The sequence below is a fragment of the Ursus americanus genome, chromosome 11, assembly GCF_024610735.1.
Source record: "Ursus americanus isolate L20-20 chromosome 11, mUrsAme1.1.p, whole genome shotgun sequence".
Classification (NCBI taxonomy): domain Eukaryota; kingdom Metazoa; phylum Chordata; class Mammalia; order Carnivora; family Ursidae; genus Ursus; species Ursus americanus.
In genome coordinates this window covers 64,365,001-64,382,988 of record NC_142137.1, presented here as the reverse complement: position 1 = coordinate 64,382,988, position 17,988 = coordinate 64,365,001, and the positions used below count along the sequence as shown (strand labels likewise).

At 45.5% G+C, this 17,988-nt stretch overlaps 1 protein-coding gene across 1 annotated transcript in view; it reads right to left on the bottom strand.

The window, feature by feature from the left end:
* TIAM2 (TIAM Rac1 associated GEF 2) overlaps positions 1-17,988 on the bottom strand; it is a 216,159-nt gene that overhangs the window by 130,827 nt on the left and 67,344 nt on the right. Inside the window, exon 2 of the mRNA XM_045805394.2 lies at positions 1,146-1,232. The gene's annotated coding sequence lies outside the window, so the exon portion shown is untranslated. The remainder of the gene's footprint in view (positions 1-1,145; positions 1,233-17,988) is intronic.

Sequence of the window (17,988 nt, the reverse complement as noted above, 5' to 3'; positions counted from 1 at the left end):
ATATGGAAGATCATGTTAAACTTGGTAATTCTGTGAGAGAATAATTCATATTTAAAAACAGCTACTACAGAGACAAACTGAATCTTCAAAATCTCCTCTCGTGCCAACACATTTCTCACCATATGACACCGAGCAACTCAGGCAGTGAGCTGCACTTCACTGCTGAACTCATTATATATTTAGTCCAAAAATACCCATTGTGCACCAGACACGGTTCCGGGCTGTGGAGAGACGTGAGGACAGACAGACAAGTGTTCCGACCGTATAGAACTCCTGCTCCAGGGACAGTCAGGCTGAACATCAGGTTGATAAATAAATACACCAGGGAGAAAACTATCAGGTAGGACAAGCACTCTGCAGAGAATTAAATAGGCGGCCACTTTAGGTTGGGTAGACAGAGACGGTCTGTCAAGGAAGCACCTTGAGTTGAGATCCAAAGGGGGTGAAGCTATGCAGGAAAGATGAGACAAACTGCCACCTGGAAAGCGTATGCATGTGTCTGTGAGTCTCAGCATAGCGAGCTTGAGCTGCAGACACCGCAAACATTTCCAGGGAATGACTTGCAACCATTCCAAACACTGCTTTGGGAACTCTGCCGCTCTCTGCTTTAGTACTTACACTGAAACACCAATATATCGACGAGTAAAACACCTTGGTCAGAATGAAACAGCCTTAACATAATCAGAACCTTACCTTTCCTCAGGGGCTTCTTAATGTCCAAGTCTCCTGAGCTCACCTGATCTTACAACCTCAGCTAGAAATGATACACTCTAGATCTGTTCTTCAGCAGGATGCTGGAGTTCGAGGGTGTGCTGTATCGGTATTTGGTACGTTAAGAGACGGAAAGGAAAACTTGCCAGGCTGCAACTTCCCCACCTGAGCACCCAGAGAAGATGGGTGTACCATATTCCACAGAGAGAGGGTCATCCAGCACATCGAATTACAGTGCGTTTATAATAAGCCACTCAGATTGGGTGTCCCACTGCCCGCAGGAAATTCAATTTCCAGCCCAAACCTGAGGAATCCACTGTGGCTTTCTCCATCCAGGTCCACATACAAAGAGCAGTTAACAGAGTTACATGGGAAACAGACAGACAACTGACATACATTAACACCTCTGAGATGTACAAGTGCCTCAAACTTACCCCTAGAGGGAGTGTGAACAACACTTAGTGTTAATCATTCATTCATCCAGAATGAGCTAGCGGAAGAGGTAATTCAAGCACAGAGCCCTGGCAAGAGAAAAAGAAAAAGGTGATAAGAAACATTTTTTTTTTACACTTTTATAATTAAAGTTCAGTTTCTCAGCATTGTGCTGTATCCTGGGCTTGATTCAAAAAGGGAGCAGCTAAAAAAATAAAAATCAAAGGTTAAGTGATTAACTATAAAGGAAATATAAGGATCCTTCCACATCCTAATTGGAGAAGCAGATTTACTCTAACTCCACATGGCCAAGCCATTTTATAGATAGATACATGGAGGGAGGGAAGAAAGGAGGGAGAAAGAGCAGAGAGAGGAGAAGAAATAGACAGATGGATGATTAGATAGCCAGACAAAGCCTGCTGTGATAGACCACGACTCCAGAGCTGGGAGTAGAGTAGTGAGTAAGAGAGGAGGTCTCTGCTCTCAATGAAATGAACTTCATTCAAGCAGGAGAAAGCAGTCAAAACAACACAAATAAGCAAACACAACAACAACAAAAGATATCCTAGAACAATACGTGTCATGCAGACACCTAAACAGGGATGATGAGAGAGTGAGTGACAAGTGGCTACTTGAAATGGGAAGGTCAGGTAATGGCTCTCGGAGACGGCCAACGAGGCTGAGGTCCCAGGGCTACTTGCAAGGAAATGATCTGCCAGGCGGAGGGACCAGCCAAGACCCTGCAAGAACCCGGGTGTCAGAGGCAGTTCTCAGGGACTGTGGGGCAGAATCCAAATGCAAGTGGGTCGACTGCAAGAACGAGTTGCATTACTTATGGAGCAGGTGGTTTCTGGTTCCTCTCATGTTATGGAGAATAATACCTCCTTCCGTTGCTTGATGCGCTGCCCAGCACATATTAAAATTCATGGCCCCATCAGTCAACATACCAGAAAGTACCTCCCTTTTCTTTCGTTTTTAAAAATGTTAAACAGATTGCTTTCAGAGAGTGAGACTTGTCTTTTTATAAGACGTTTCACCTCGGCTATGTACATAAAAGACTACTTTATGGTAATAATTGTGTACTGTGGCTTACAGCCTTGATAAAGAATGCAGGTTTCAGAGCCAAAAGATTGGGGTTCAACCCCTCAGCATCCCCACTACCACCTGAGCGAGCCCAGCCTGGTTATTAAAACAGTCTGAGCCTTTGGTTTCTTGTACTAGAAAGTAGAAATATTATCTGCTTTGCAGGGTTATTCCAAGTATTTAATGGGATAATGCACATACAATACTCAATTAACTGGCTGAAACATGAAATGCTCAATCAAAGTGGCAATAAAGTACTTTCATTGTAAATAGTTGCTCTTGGGAAAGGTGTGATTATCACAATGATTCATGCTATAAAAATACACCTATATAACTTGACACAGAAGAGATAATAATTTTCATTTATAGGTTCACAGAATAACCTATGGGTAGACCTTCAAAAACCAGCCCAAGCTCTCTCCCTTTAGGTGAGAATTTAAAGCTAAAAAAGTAAGCTGACTTGCCCAATGTGACATAATTGGCCCAAAGAAAATTTTTAGAAACCCGATATATTTGGTCAAGAACACCTGCCTCACTGGGACACCTGGGTGGCTCAGTCCGTTAAGTGGCCGACTCCTGATTTCGGCTAAGGTCACAATCCCAGGGTCCTGGGATGGAGTCCCTCTCTCCTCCGCCCCACCTCCCCACCCCTACTTAAAATAAATTTAAGATTTTAAATAAATCTTAAAAAAAAAAAAGAATGCCTGCCTCCTTAGATAAATCCTATATAATTTTAATTTTTATTTTCATTTTTTTAAGTAATTTCTATGTCCACTGTGGAGCTCAAACTCCCAACCCTGAGATCAAGAGTCACACACTACAAATACAGCAAGCCAGGTGCCCCAAATTTTTAATTCACTTTGTATGGACATGAAATATTGTATGGACATGAAAATATTTTTTAAGAAAATATTTTTAAATGGTAAGAATGGAAAATTGAACAAGTTTCAGTGGATTCTATCTAAATAGAGTATACTGACAATTTTTAAAAGCCAAGTATTGTCCTATTTTGCTGATGGCCTGATAGATGATTATTTACTAACCAAGAAATTATAAAATATAGGATCTGCCACATTTAAATTATTCCAATGATAACAACAGAAATTGAGTCTCTAGTACCTATCATATGACAGAAGCTTTCCATACATTAATTCTGAATACCCTGCCATTTCATGAAAATGACTTTTTTTATTCTCCAGACCTTTGCACATACTGTGCCCTGCTAGGAATGCCTCCCTGGAGAACTCATAATTGCCTCAAGACCCAAGTTAAGGAGCACCTGGGTGGCTCAGTTGGTTAAGGGTCTGCCTTCAGCTCAAGTCATGATCTTGGGGTCCCGTGATTGAGCCCCATGTTGGGCTTCCTGCTCAGTGGAGAGTCTGCTTCTCCCTTTCTCTCTCCCTCTGCCTCTCCCCCTGCTCTCTCTCTTTCAAATAAATAAATACAATCTTAAAAAAAGAAATGACCCAACTTAAGGGTCTCCTCTTCCATGAAGCCTTCCCCAACTCCTTACCTCCCGTGCCTCCACCAAGCCATGAGGCTCTATCCCTTCCTCATTCACCTCTCCACTCGATCAAATTTAGGCAATGGCATGCCGTGATTTCTTTTTCACTTGTCTGTCTCCTCTACCAGACTTTGATTGCATTCAAAGTGAAGGGTTCATCTTACCTTTGCTTTCCTGACGTCTAGCAAAGTGCCTTACATGTGACGTGAGTGCTTAATAAATGTATGACATATAGATCGATTAATGAACTGATGCCTCACACTGTTAACACGACATGATTTGATTCTTAAGCTGGCCTGCTTTCCCACTGCATCACCATGACTTAAATTACAAAAAAGGGGGAAGCGGCAGCTTAACTGCCATGACAGTGAACGCTGTCGGCCTGGCTAGGCTGTAGTGCACAGTCACGTGGTCAAACGCCAGACTAGACACTGCTGTAAGGTATCGTTTTTGATGTGATTCACATTAAATTGGGAGACTCCGAGTAAAGCAGATTGCCCTCCACGTGGGTGGGCCCCATCCAATCGGCTGCAGGCCTACAGAGCCAAGGCTGAAGTTTGCTGAGGAAGCAATTCTGCCTCCAGACAGCAACAGAGAAACCCTGAGTGTCCAGCCTTCTACCATGTAGAACTGAGACTCAAGACTGCAACGTCAACTTCAGCCTGAGCTTCTGCTCTGCTGGCCGGCCCTATGGGTTATTTGGACATGCTAGTCCCATGGTCGCACGCAACAATTCCTTAAAATCTTTTGATGGGGGGGAAGGTGGGTAGGTAAGTAGATAGGCTCCTATTGGTTCTGCTTCTCCGGGGAATCCTGATTACTAGACCTAGTAATCATTTTGGATTGAAATAATTTTAGGCAGGGTTACAGAATGTTTAAGTTGAGGCACACTGACTTCAGCCTTGTTTGTTTTGAGGATGAAGAATGTGAGGCCTGCAAGGACAAATGAGAGCTGTCACACAGACAGCGGGCAAGAATTCGGACCCCAATTCAGATCGCCAAACTTGCTCATCAGCCGTGTTCCCAGAACAGAGGACGTGGTTTTGTCACAGCGACACATAAGTGGTTGCCAAAAGTTCTTGGATCTCCGTGGCCTTTTCCACTTTCATATGAATTCCAAGGACACATGAACAATTAATTTCCATCTAGTGGGATGGACTGCAACCCATTTTCAACACGTGGATCTTTTCTTAATAGTATAGATGGGTTTGGGGTGCCTGGCTGGCTCAGTCAGAAGAACATGTAACTCTTAATCTCGGGGTCATGAATTCAAGCCCCATGTTGGGTGTAGAAATTACTTAAATCAAAACTTTAAGGAAAAATCGTGTAGATGGGTTTCAGCTGCTAACTGATGCCATATTTTAAGGCGAGTTAACAACGGGACAAGTACTGCAATATCCCAGGACTAGAGAAGCTGTCAGCCGGCCCTTTGTGTAGTCAAGTGTATGAGAGGCAAGGCAGTGAGTGTTAGGTAACCTACATCTACAGTAAAACTCCAGTCATGTTACGTTTTCAGTTACACAAAGACTGTGTTGTGTCTGTAACAGCACACAGGCACGGCGTGTGGACAGACGCATCAATCAGATTTCACTCAGGAATGCCAGCCAGTCCTGGAGCCCGTGAGCTGCCCGCCGACTTGTCACCATGACATCACTGTAATTTAACATGAACCGATCGTACATGTTTCTCCCTTGAGATTTGTGATGAAAAGCTGTTCGGTTTTACAATGCTGAAGACGCTAGCCCCCCACGCCTTCCCCAGAAGCTGAATATAATTGGACCTCCAGCCACATCATAGTTAAAAATAAAGGAAGGCCACACCGAAAGCAAGCTGCCTCGTTAATCAATGTATAAGCTTACTGCCAAGCACTGGACTAAGTCACAGCGTCCAGTGTTTATAAAACTTTCACTGCTGAGCGACAAGAGTGTGAGAGCCTGCAGCCATCAGTGCACTGAGCAACACAGGTCAACGAGAAACTGCTGGGAGACAAAGATGAAGCTACTACTAGCTAACCCACGTCCTTAAAATAGGCTCCCCTCCCCAGGTACGTAAAAAGAATGCATTTCTCACTGAGAAATTTCTACGGTTCCCAACTTCTTCAAATTAAATCCCCTTTGTAACCACCATCTCTCTGAATAAAAAAAAAAAAAGTTTTAAAATTTCTGGGTTTACATTAGCCTTGCTATCATGTAGGCAGCTTATCAATTCAGAGACTCAATGTTTGTAGTAAAACAAGATACTGGGAAGTTTTCCAGGAGCAAGAAATGCAACTCCATTCACCCCTCACGGGAGCCGGGTCTGTGCCATCTGATGGAGCCCCCCCACACACACACCACCACCACCACCACCCAGCCCTCCATTCACAGGTGGATTATTATCGCAGTCTCTCAGCCCATAGAGGCTTCGGAGACATAATGGACAAACCCCTCTGTAGCTCTCACTCCGAGGCAGGAGGTAAGACTGCACCCTGTTCCTGCTTTACAAAGCCCTCTACTGGAATCAGATGCTGCCCTTAACAAAAAGAGACTGGACGGTCTCCCAGTAGATGATAGAATGTTACAGAATCCATCACTGATGACAAAGGGATGACTAATTAAAATGAAAATAGAAGTTTCGTCTATCCTCCCCAAACGGCAGACTTCTATCCACACGTAGCATCCATTTACTGCTCACCATGAACCAAGCTCCAGCAAGGTCCTTGTTATTTACAAAACGGCTCATGTGAAACACCAGGAAAAAAAAAAAAAACACAACAAAACCCTCAATGAACAGCTGGAAGCAGGACAGGGCATATCCATTTGGGTCGTTGTATCCCCTAGGCTGGTTTCTGTTTAGAATAAGCCTTCCCCAGGATTCCCACAATGTTCATGTATCCAGGGACAAAATTCCAGGATACAAAAGTTGACCTGAGTGCCGGATGTGCAGGACATTTACTAAGTTAATTAAATTCAATTGAAGGAGTAGTTGCAGAACGTCTGTTATGTTCAAGGCATTAGGCTAAGTGTTGGGAATAGGATGTTGACCTAGAGCCTATAAACAAATAAGCCAGAGGTCACAAAACATTGCGGGGACAGCAGGGTCCAGAGGGGTAAGGTACTGTGGAAGCCCAGAGGAGTGGCCCCGAGCCCAGCCATCAAGACAGACCCAAATTCAATAAGAATAATGCCCACATCACAAAAATGACCTGGACTCAGTGTGCTTGGTACAGCAGAATAGATCTTTCTCCACTAGGATTCCATCAATGTTTTCAAACATGTCCCCATATTCTTTGCACTGCTCCTATGGAGGAGGACAGACCAGTCTATGCCCCCTCCCTTGCATCTGCTTCAACCTAGAGAGTACAGCAGACTAGACACGACAGGATTTCCACAGGCAGGTCAGAAAAGGCCATAAAGTCCCATCTGATTTTCTCGGCGTCCTTCACCTGAAGCCCTGAGGGAGCATATACCCAGCATCATATTTGGTTTCCTCAATCCCTCATCACCATATTTTCCAACACAAGCAAAGACACTACGGATCCTCTTCCATCCCTTGCCAAGACAAAAGAAACTGATTCTGCATCGGTGTGTTAAAGCCGTCACTGAATTTTGGCTTCCGGACTGAGGGTGGCCCTCCCCCAGCTGACTGACAGAGCTCCGTGAATGTGGGGAGGACCTTCTTCAGTACATTCCGGCAGTACACGAATTCTCAGCACTTCCAAAACCTCAGCATCTATGCACCAACGTCACACATTTAGTGTGAGGGGAGGCTTGGACCCCCTTTAAGACACAGTGCTAGGCCCATAGAAAACATATGAGTCAGGCCATCTCCCCACACGTAAAACACTTAAAACCAGGTGTGGCCAGGAGACCACCTAGACGATCGTGGCAAGAAACACCTGCTTCCCTCCTCTTCTCCCCTCTGAGACGACTGTCCAGCCCATCTCCAGCCTCTCTTCCAGCCCTGTCAACACTCAGAACCATCCCATCACCATACCTAGCATCCGTTTAAAGAGAGGAGAGAGGGGCGCCTGGGTGGCTCAGTCAATTAAGTGTCCGATTCTTGGTTTTGGCTCAGGTCATGATCTCAGGGTCTGGGGCTCAAGTCCCGTGTTAGGCTCCGCGCTCGGCGTGGACTCTGCTTGAGTTTCTGCCTCCCTCTTCCTCTGTCCCTCCCCCCTGCACTCTCAGATAGACAGATAGGCAGGCAGGCAGGTTCATACGGGTGCTTGGGGAGGGGCGGGGATCGTTCAAAATGAAGCAGTACTTCCCAGTTAACTGTCTTCTTATATCCCTCTCCATCTCCCACGCTCTTGCCCGTTTAGTTTGACCAAGACAAGCTCTAAGCATAACAAGGCTGTCTCTTTATAACAGGCAAAATACCCCACATGAACAGCTAAAGAAACTACTGAAGGAAATTCTATCCACTTATTTGTTAGACAAACAGCTTACATTTGTGCAATATTATCATTTCCTCTACCCCCATCCTTAGAGGGAGGGAAGTCTTCCTTTTCATTCAGTAACTGAAGCAGCATAGGGATGAAAGAATAAATGACATCAAATGAGGTACCATTGAAAAACTGTTAAATTAGTAAATGAGCACAATACGACAGCCCCTAAAAAACAGCAAGCCACAGCACATAAGGGAGAAGATTCCTTACCCACAATACGGATTCAAGTGCTCCTTTAGCAAAAGGGGGCGGGGGCGGGGAAACTGAAAGGGCCTACTGACCTTAAACTAGAAAACATTTGTACAACCCTTGAAAGGGCAAGCACCTCAAATGCACCTATAAAACTAATCCATCAACCACTTTTGTGCCAAGAAGTGTGTTCAGATCAGTTCCAGATTCTGAGCCATCCACAGGGACCCTCTCATTAAACAGCTTTCACCAAATACCTGTGGAATGAATGGCCCCGGGAAACTGAAAAGCTCCGAAGCAAGGTCGAAGGCACGCCTCCCATGCTGTGTGAGTGGACCCCAAGAAATAATGAATCGGGGGGCTCCTACCTTGACCACAGAGCTCAAATGAGCCAGAACCTTACCTCATTCTAAGGCTAGACATAACTGCTGAAAAAGGGCATATGACGCCAAAGGTATTTGTGGGTTTTTTCCCAGAAGATTTGTTTATAAAGGCAGTGTCGCCAATGATCCCTTTCACAGTGCCCTGAAAGTAACCGTTGAATGACTATATGGGGGAGAATGAGAGAGAGAGGGAGGGAGGGAGGAAGGGAGGGAGGAAAGGAGGAAGGGAGGAAAGGAGGAAGGAAGGGAGGAAAGGAGGAAGGAAGGGAGGAAGGAAGGGAGGGAGGGAGGGAGGGAGGGAGGGAGGAAGGAAGGGAGGGAGGGAGGGACAAATAGTGATGCAAGTCATTTCAACCTTCAATGGCAGGTGATTCAGGAATCCTTGGATTTCAGTAAACCGTGGAAAGATGTGTTCTCACGTGCTCCAGCACTCCACACTGCCACATGGGCTCCTGCAGACGACTAAAATACGTCATCCGCCTAAACTTTCCGTAGTTGCCACACTTTTCTTCCCTGGAGACAGAGCACAAGCTAATGCTTCAACGGACGAAGAAGTATTTTCGGACTGGCCTCCTCCCTGTGGACCTCCAGGAAACAATGATTTCAAAGTCATAAGCTTAGCTGAGAAAAGTGCATGCTATAGAACCCACCAGAAAAAGCATCCAGTTCTCCCCAAGCAAGGTTCATTTTGATTGCTTTAACTATTACCCTGGTGACATCTCACAGGTTTGTCCCGAGGCTGGGGGATGTCGGTCAGGGTGCGAAACATTATTTCAGATGCTATTTTTACAGGAACATAATTCACAACACCTGATGTCACTGTAACTTAAAGGAAACCACACCTGACACTTGAAGACACCATATTGTTCTTACCTAACATTTCTGCTCAAAGTCAAATATTTAGGAAAGAGAACACCTGTGCCTATGCACCCTTGCCCACAAAGTGAATTCTTTTACTTGTGAAAATAAAGAATTTGTGGGGGTTGTAGAAAATTCTCCTTTAAACACCCTTCCTCGCTGTTCTAGTGTCCTCCCACTGACAAACAATACAAGCGAGATAAAAGGTACCAGCTCACAGAGCAGGCCCCCATGGTTCCTGTGTCAGTGGTATGGAAATCAGAGATAAGGTTCTGAACAATGCTAACAAATACACAGCTGATAGCCATAGTACAGATAAGGATGTCTTTCTGGAAGGTGAGAGAAACACTTGCCAGAACACTGTTTTGGTTTTTGATTCAATTAATTTTACAGAAAGGAGCCCATGTCGGCGTTCCGGCCATCACGCGGCTATCGCCGCTTCACCTTACGCTACGGGGCAAACCAAAATGACCCAAGGAGCAAACCCACATCAGGAACTTCTTAAGCAAAGCAAATCCTAGGATCCATAAAAATTCAACCTACAGCTTTACACTAGGAACACCTGACCCTTCGGCTGGATTAACTGTAGCTGACAAATAGCCCATTTTACAGTTAGTAACATTTAAGTTCCTGTTAACAGCAAGGTGCAACGCTGGGCACTCTGAATGCATGATGTGAGAATGAATCAGGCACAGCACCACTTATCAAAGGGCCTAGGGCTACTAGGGGAGGAACGACAGCAAAGACATTATGAATTCTATGAAGAGGCAAGACAATTCAGCCATCTGGGGTGGGAGCAAGATGGTACTGTGAAAAAGACTGCCAGAAACTTCCCTGGGTTTAAAAAAAAACTCCACTGAATCTATACAAAAGGGACATTTCAACAGCAATGCCAGTAAGATTATCAACCCAAACTAGAGGGCGATGTCGTTTGGATGCAGCTTAAAAAGAGAAGAAAACAAAACATACAAGAAAACATCAGTCTCTATAATGAAACTATAGAATTTTTTTAAAGGGTTTGGAGGAGGGACACCTGGGTGGCTCAGCTGGTTCAGTAAGCGTCTGCCTTTGGCTCAGGGGATCCCGGAATCAAGCCCCACGCCGGGCTCCCTAATCATCAGGGGAGCCTGATTCTCTTTCTCCCCCCTGCCCATGCTCTCTCTCGCTCGCTCTCTCTCTCAGATGAATAAAATCTTTAAAAAATAAATAAATAAATCAAAGGCTTGGCAGATGCAGGAGATCCACTTCCAGAGATGAAGGCAGATCGACACCTGCAGACAAGAGCAGACTGGCATCCACAAAGACGGCCCAGGGGGCAGCCTCCGGAACAGACAGAGCACCGGCAGAGATGGGCTGGGAGTTAAGACCAGGACAACATTAATGCCAGGCTGCACAGAGCAGGGCAGCCTCGCTGTGGACCCGGCCATGACGTGAGGAAGCGGAGAAGCCATGCATTTTTATAAAGAGAGGGTGAGAGCACAGACGAAGGACAGAGAGACCAGGACCTGAGGCCAGGAGGACATGGATAAGCATGGAATGCGATCCCCCACCAGGTGAAGTGAGCGCAGACAGAGAAGCAGATCAGGACGGCCCACGACAGACACCCCTGGAGTCTGAGCTGTCACTTGGGCTTTAGTCATTAGAAGACAACTTCAAGAGAAGTCACACGCCAGCACTGGTGGGCCCCTCCTGACCACACCAGACCAGCACCATCCATCCATAATGAATGAGCATTAATTGAAAGGAGTTCAGAATGATGCAAATAAACTGGAAATCACAGAGTGTGCTTGCAAAACAGAAAAGAGCTCAGCCTTAAGAATGCCAGAGTGCATGGGGAGGCATTAGGGACAAAGCCGGGACCTGCCCCTTAGTCATTCACCCATGTCTCTAAACCTCATTTCCCTCCACGCAAAATGGAAAGGATTACATCCACCTTCCAGACTGTTGGGAAAACAAAATGAGAAAAAAAAAATCTTTAAATTACCTGACATAGGGCCTGGTCCAAGTTAATAAAGGTTAGACAATAAATGTTAGTTCTCTCTTCTTGTTCTGGTTTCTGTAAAGCAGAAATAAATGCAGGCTTTCTTCCACAGTGAGCAGTCCTAATAAAAACTCTGTATTATTTTTAACTAGCACAAGGCTAGCAAGATGACTCAGTAATGCCAAGGCCAGGCCTAAATGTCCGTTACTAACAAATACTGTAAAACATTTTTCAAAAAATATTTCTCTCGGAACTGAGTGGGTAGGTAAATTATAAGTTAAAAGGAAAATGTAAATTGAGAAGCCCGCAAGGTCAGACTCAGAAACTGTTGTGTTTCTGTATCTATCACAATATTCTAGAACTATTTTCATAATATTCTAAGATAATAATTAAATTAATTAGGTCATTGAGGCCTTCTCCAATCATAGACAAGCAAGGGAGCCTTCTGAAGGGGCAGGCTATCTACCACAGGGCTATTTCTGAGTTTAGTGTAAGGCTAAGCCTATAGGATAGCTGTGGGATTTTTTTTTTTTTTTAACGTAATCTCTACACCCAACATGAGGCTCAAACCCATGACCCTGAGATCAAGAGTCGCACTGTCCACCAAATGAGCCAGCCAGGCACCCAGGATTGTTGTTTTTTAAAAATAGATTTTCTGTCACTAAGAAAGGTACTCCTCATGCTTTAGGGGTCTGTAGAATAGACAGCCTCCTGTTCTTTGAGCCCAGTTTACTATGGGAATTGTTGAGAAACCAGCATATGTTATGGCAAATATATTAAATGTGAACTCTGTGTATGCAAAATTAAAAGAATTTGGGGCAATTTTAAATATGCAGTAGCTGGATGTAACGGAAGATGCTGCAATGTCACGTGTTCTGGAGCTTGCTCGCCCTGGGGCCGTCCATTCAGCAATCTCCACCTTCTCTCGGGACCAAATCAGAGTCCACACCAACTAGCATCAAATTACTTACCACACCTAACCTCCTTGTACCTCCCTAAACAACGATAACCACAGAATTTCCCTAGATTGAAAGTATTTCAGACCTCTAATTGTAATTACTTCAGCATGGAATTAGCAACTTATTTCCCAAGGGTATTTTATTACATAAGGTTCATAAGGATGAGAAACTAAACCTTCAACTGGAAAGTGGTTACAAATGAAGAGGAGGTGGGAAAGGACAGCAGCATAGGCCTTTCAGGGCCCAGAAGGAATGCTCTACTTTCTTCAGCCTCTTCAACCATCGCAGGCACTCGACACCCCATGCCTCATACCCCAAATCAATTACTACTAATAACTACTGCACCCCACCTGCACCCCACCGTCCTTGCCCAGAGCTGCTCTGCGACGCAATTCTCTCTCACCACTCTCCCAGCCTCCCCTCCACCCTCAAGTTCCCCAAGGCCCTGGTCATGAGATGAACACCGACGGCCCCATCCCCAGCTCTATGGACAAAGGTCTGAGAATCTAATACTATTTTAATTAAGTACTGGGATTTGTTCTCAAGACAGAAAGTGCAATAACCATAGTTTAGGGACTAATAGCATCTTCATCCCTTAGGAACAACTTAATAAACATAGAAGAGAAAGGTTTATTGATAATAATTTGAAAAGCTATTGTTCTCAAAAAAAAATACTGTTTTCAAAAGAAATAATGTTAAATAAACTTACTGCGTTCAATTTATTAGATAAGAGTAAAATGCTTAAACCGTATCCAGATATTTTAAAATCACAGTACACTCTTTTACAAAAGACTAACGTTCCAAGTAAATTAGCTCCGATACAGAAAGGAACTCATGACAACGTTACTGTCTTTTGGTTGGAACCCCTGCACCAGCAAATCAGCAATAATATCAGCTATCGATCAAGCATGGATTAACAGGACTTTTGCAGGACCTGGGACCACAACAGCATCATCGGTATGGTATTACACTTGCTGTGGGTCTTCCTGCGGACCACGAACGCAGGCTCTCGGTTACAGGGATGATCGACCGCTACATTAACCACCACATTAACGCTCTGGGAAAAGCACGTTCAGGTCTCTCTCCATCCAGACTCACACTCCCAGTGTGAATCTTCCACCTCCCAGACTCAAAGGGATTTTGTGGGGATTACTGATGTCTGAAAGATCTTTCATCTTTGGGGATGAAAGGGCCTAATGAGTATTTGTTGGGAAGCACTCCCACTCTGCCCTATGGGAAGGCTCGGAATTCTCTTCTGAGGGTGTCTGCTGCAGGTAGGAAAATGTTACGTTTGAAGTAGGAACTATGATAGACTTTTAATTATGGGGAGGTGGGGGAGCTAGCTGCTGCACACAGACAAGGAGCCCTTCAACTCTAATTTTTCCTCGGCCGCAGCGGTGGGTGTGACCTTGAGCCTCACCCTCTGGCTCGGTAAATCCAGGTGACGCACACAGAGCCCCCTCTGAGAAACAGGGCTTCCAATCAGAGGAAATCACCTGAAGCGGAAACATCTGTACATACTGCAGTTCTGTACAGCTGACTTGGCTAGAGCCTCAGGCCCTTCTGGAACACTACGTAGTCAATAAGAAACAAGAAAAACACACATGGACAACTAAAAATGGATAAAAATGCACTCTCCTACAGGGTTTTTTATAAAGCCCTGTGATTTTTAAACTTGAACAGCAAACTTTAGGCAGGATAAATACCTACTTACAAGCGGCATCTAAAGGAAAACCGATTTAGGTCCTAATAAACAGGGAGTTTAATTCTAACTGTCGACGATCGTTTCTCCAGGAACACATTTCATTTGTCACAAAATCTAAGACATGCTCCCTGCACAACTTCTTGCCCGTCTATTCTCTACCAGGTTCCTTCACTCCCCCCCCCCCACCGGGTTCCTTCACTTCCCCCCCCCAACTTCCCGCCTCCCTCCCAAGCTCCCCCACACCTCCACCCATCTCCACCATGTTGCTCAGCCTGAGCTTGGTCCGCCTCTGTCCACCTTTAACATCCTCCCTTCTGGGTGGCTTCGTGGCTTTCACCACCACCCACGACAGCCGAGGCTCCCTCTCCAGCGTGCCATGGCTCTTCCGGACCTACCGGGTGTGCCCCCTCAAAATCAAGAAGACCCAAACTAAAGTTATTATTTCCGACCCTACCCTGCCCCCAGATTACGCAGTTCTGGGCACCCAAAGCAGGATACCGGCCCCCTCTCTGGCCCCTGTCACAAGACAGAAGCCCGTCAGTTAGCCCAGGCTGGCAGCTGCCTCATCTTCAAGTTCAGGGGCCTGTAAGGCTCCTCCTTCTTCACTGTCTCCTTCACATGTCCCTCCCTGTCCAGCAGCCTGCAGGAGCTGACCCTCGCCCTGCGTCTACTGTTTCCCACTGCCCGTTTCGAGTCCTTTCTCCAGCCACACATCTCCCTCCACACAGCAGCCAGAGGAAAACTCTAAGGCTCGAGTCCCATCCTGCTACATTCCAGTGTGAAGCCTTTCAATATGATTACAAGACTTCTTTTCATGACACAGGAAACCCCACTGACCCTTCCAGCTCCTGTCCTACGGGCCCCCAACGCAGCTCCCTGCGGCCCACAGCACACCGTGCACTCCAGTGCCTCCGCGCCTCCCCTCCCCGCTGACATGCCCCCCTCCGCTTCACCAGAAAGGTCTCTTCACTCTCAAGACCACCTGACATGGTTCTTCTGAGACGGCCTCCCTAACATCACGTATGAGGGATAACCAATCTTTACTTGCAGATGTATCACTGCTCTGGGGTCAAATCTCTATCAGAGCGCTCGCCACATTTGCACAAACTCTTTGCCCATGTGCTTCACTAGGGCACAATCTCTGTTCACGGAGACCTTCTTCAGCATCCCTAACACGGGGCCTGGAAAAGTCCGCATGAACAATGACATATATACAATGGAGTATTACTCATCCATCAAAAAGAACGATTTCTCAACATTTGCTGCAACATGGACGAGACTGGAGGAGTAATGCTAAGTGAATAAGTCAAGCAGAGAAAGACAATTATCATATGGTTTCTCTCATCTATGGAACATAAGAACTAGGAAGATCGGGGCGCCTGGGTGGCACAGCAGTTAAGCGTCTGCCTTCGGCTCAGGGCGTGATCCCGGCGTTGCGGGATCGAGCCCCACATCAGGCTCCTCCGCTATGAGCCTGCTTCTTCCTCTCCCACTCCCCCTGCTTGTGTTCCCTCTCTCGCTGGCTGTCTCTATCTCTGTCAAATAAATAAATAAAATCTTTAAAAAAAAAAAAAAAAGAACTAGGAAGATCGGTAGGGGAAGAAAGGGATAAAGAAAGGGGGTAATCAGAAGGGGGAGTGAAGCATGAGAGACTATGGACTCTGAGAAACAAACTGAGGGCTTCAGAGGGGAGGGGGATGGGGAATGGGACAGGCTGGTGATGGGTAGTAAGGAGGGCACGTATTGCATGGTGCACTGGGTGTTATACGCAACTAATGAATCATTGAACTTTACATCAGAAACCAGGGATGTACTGTATGGTGATTAACATAATATAATAAAAAAATATTATTATAAACAGCAAAAAAAAATGAGCAATGACTGTTCAGTGAGTGAATGACATAATAAACAAAACCATGTTCTGGAATACAGTAGTTTAATCTAATGAACCCATTCTAAAATGCTCCTTCCACTTTCTTCCTATCATCCAGAAAACCAAAGTTAGTTCTGGTCCAACAGTCTCCACATCTTGATGAAGATCGCACAGAGACATGCCCCAAAGTTGTCTGGGAAGCCAAAGGGCACCTATTCGTTTCTATAATGCACAAACACAATTTAAAAAAATATTTCTTCTGCATTCAAAGCCCAAGCTGAACCACAGGCTCAGACATACTTAAATAAAGGCACTTTCTTGGGAACTGAGTCCACACCCACCTCAGGGCATCCTCATCCCAACACAAATTTTCCTTTAAAAGATAAGACAATTAATTCACCTCGAGTTTTTAAGCCCCGTTGCCCTTGGTTATTTATCATTTCCCTGTTCAACTCATCATAAAGAAATTCCTGAGGAACAGCCTTAAAGACAGGAAGGATATGCTTGCCAGAAACCTTTCTTGATGAATACAGATCACGGTATAGGACTTTTTTTCAAATCGCCAAAATAAACCAAATTCCAACTTTAAAAAGAAATACCTGTCCAGACAGCACACTGCAGTTGAGACGTAGGAGGGCAAAATTCATGGCACAGGCGAAAAACAGAAAGACAATCTATTTCTTCAAAATCCCATTATTTCAATGGCCTTTAATGACATAATAGTGGGAAGCTGCAGCATGACTCAAAACTGTGACAAAGCAAATCATCTGAACTTGTTTTTATTTTTCTTATATATTTCATATATATATATATATACATATATCATACACATCTCTATCTTATATATGTGAGCTGCGATACACGAGCGCTATAGGCAGTGTCTCTCTTCTACGCTGAACATACCACCCATAACCACATACGCCATCCACTTCTAAGCTTTTACAATGTAATTCCTTGTGTGCACCTACTTCTTATCTTCTTTTGGTGTCTAACTTCAAACAGGTACAGATGACTACCCTTACCACGGCCATATGCAAATACATGCTGCTGTACAGACCAGGACAAGGTTCCTCAAAGGTGTGCCGTCATTTGCTTCCAGTGAATGGAGCTCTAGTCATTCTCGGATTCTCCTGAATCCAGCAATGGGAAATCAGGCTGACATGTTTACTAACAGCTCCCAGGGGCTATAAAGGATTATAAGTCACCAGGCAGGTTCTTCTCACTCACAGAACTTCCTGAAGAAGGAAACAGAACCAGAATAGGGTAGCTGATAGTTCAGAAGCCAAGAGAGAGAGAACATGCTCTCCGAGGGAAGGGCAGTCTGGGATGTAAGTCTGCCTCCACCTCTTAGGGCTGCAGTGATTACACGCGTCACGTGTTGGAAAGCACCCAGCACAGACCTCTCTCCTCCAAGCTCCAGGCTGCCTACCTGCCATTTCCACCCGGTGGTCTGAGGGCAATGGAAGGCACCCCTCCTCCCCCGCAGCCCACCTCCAAGGCCTGCTGATTGCTCCTCAGTTCCTGCCCCCGTCCTCTCCTTCTCCTCTGCTGCCCCCCAGCCACACCACCATGGCTCTCCCAGGCTAACACAACAGCATCCCAACCGGCTTCCCCGAATCCCCTTGTAACACCCCTGCGGGGTCTCCCCAGTGTTCCTGGATGAAGACTACGATCTTAGGAGGATAGACAAAGTCTTGCAAGGTCAACTCGTACTGCCTCTCTGGCCTCACCTTCTGCACTCTCCTCCTCCCTCCTCATGCAACAGCCGCATCGTCTCCTGCCACAGGACTTTTGCACACACGACCCCTTTGCTTGAAGTGAAAGAATCTTTCCTCTTCCTGACCCCACTCCAGCCTAATTATTACCTGTCCTGATCCTCAA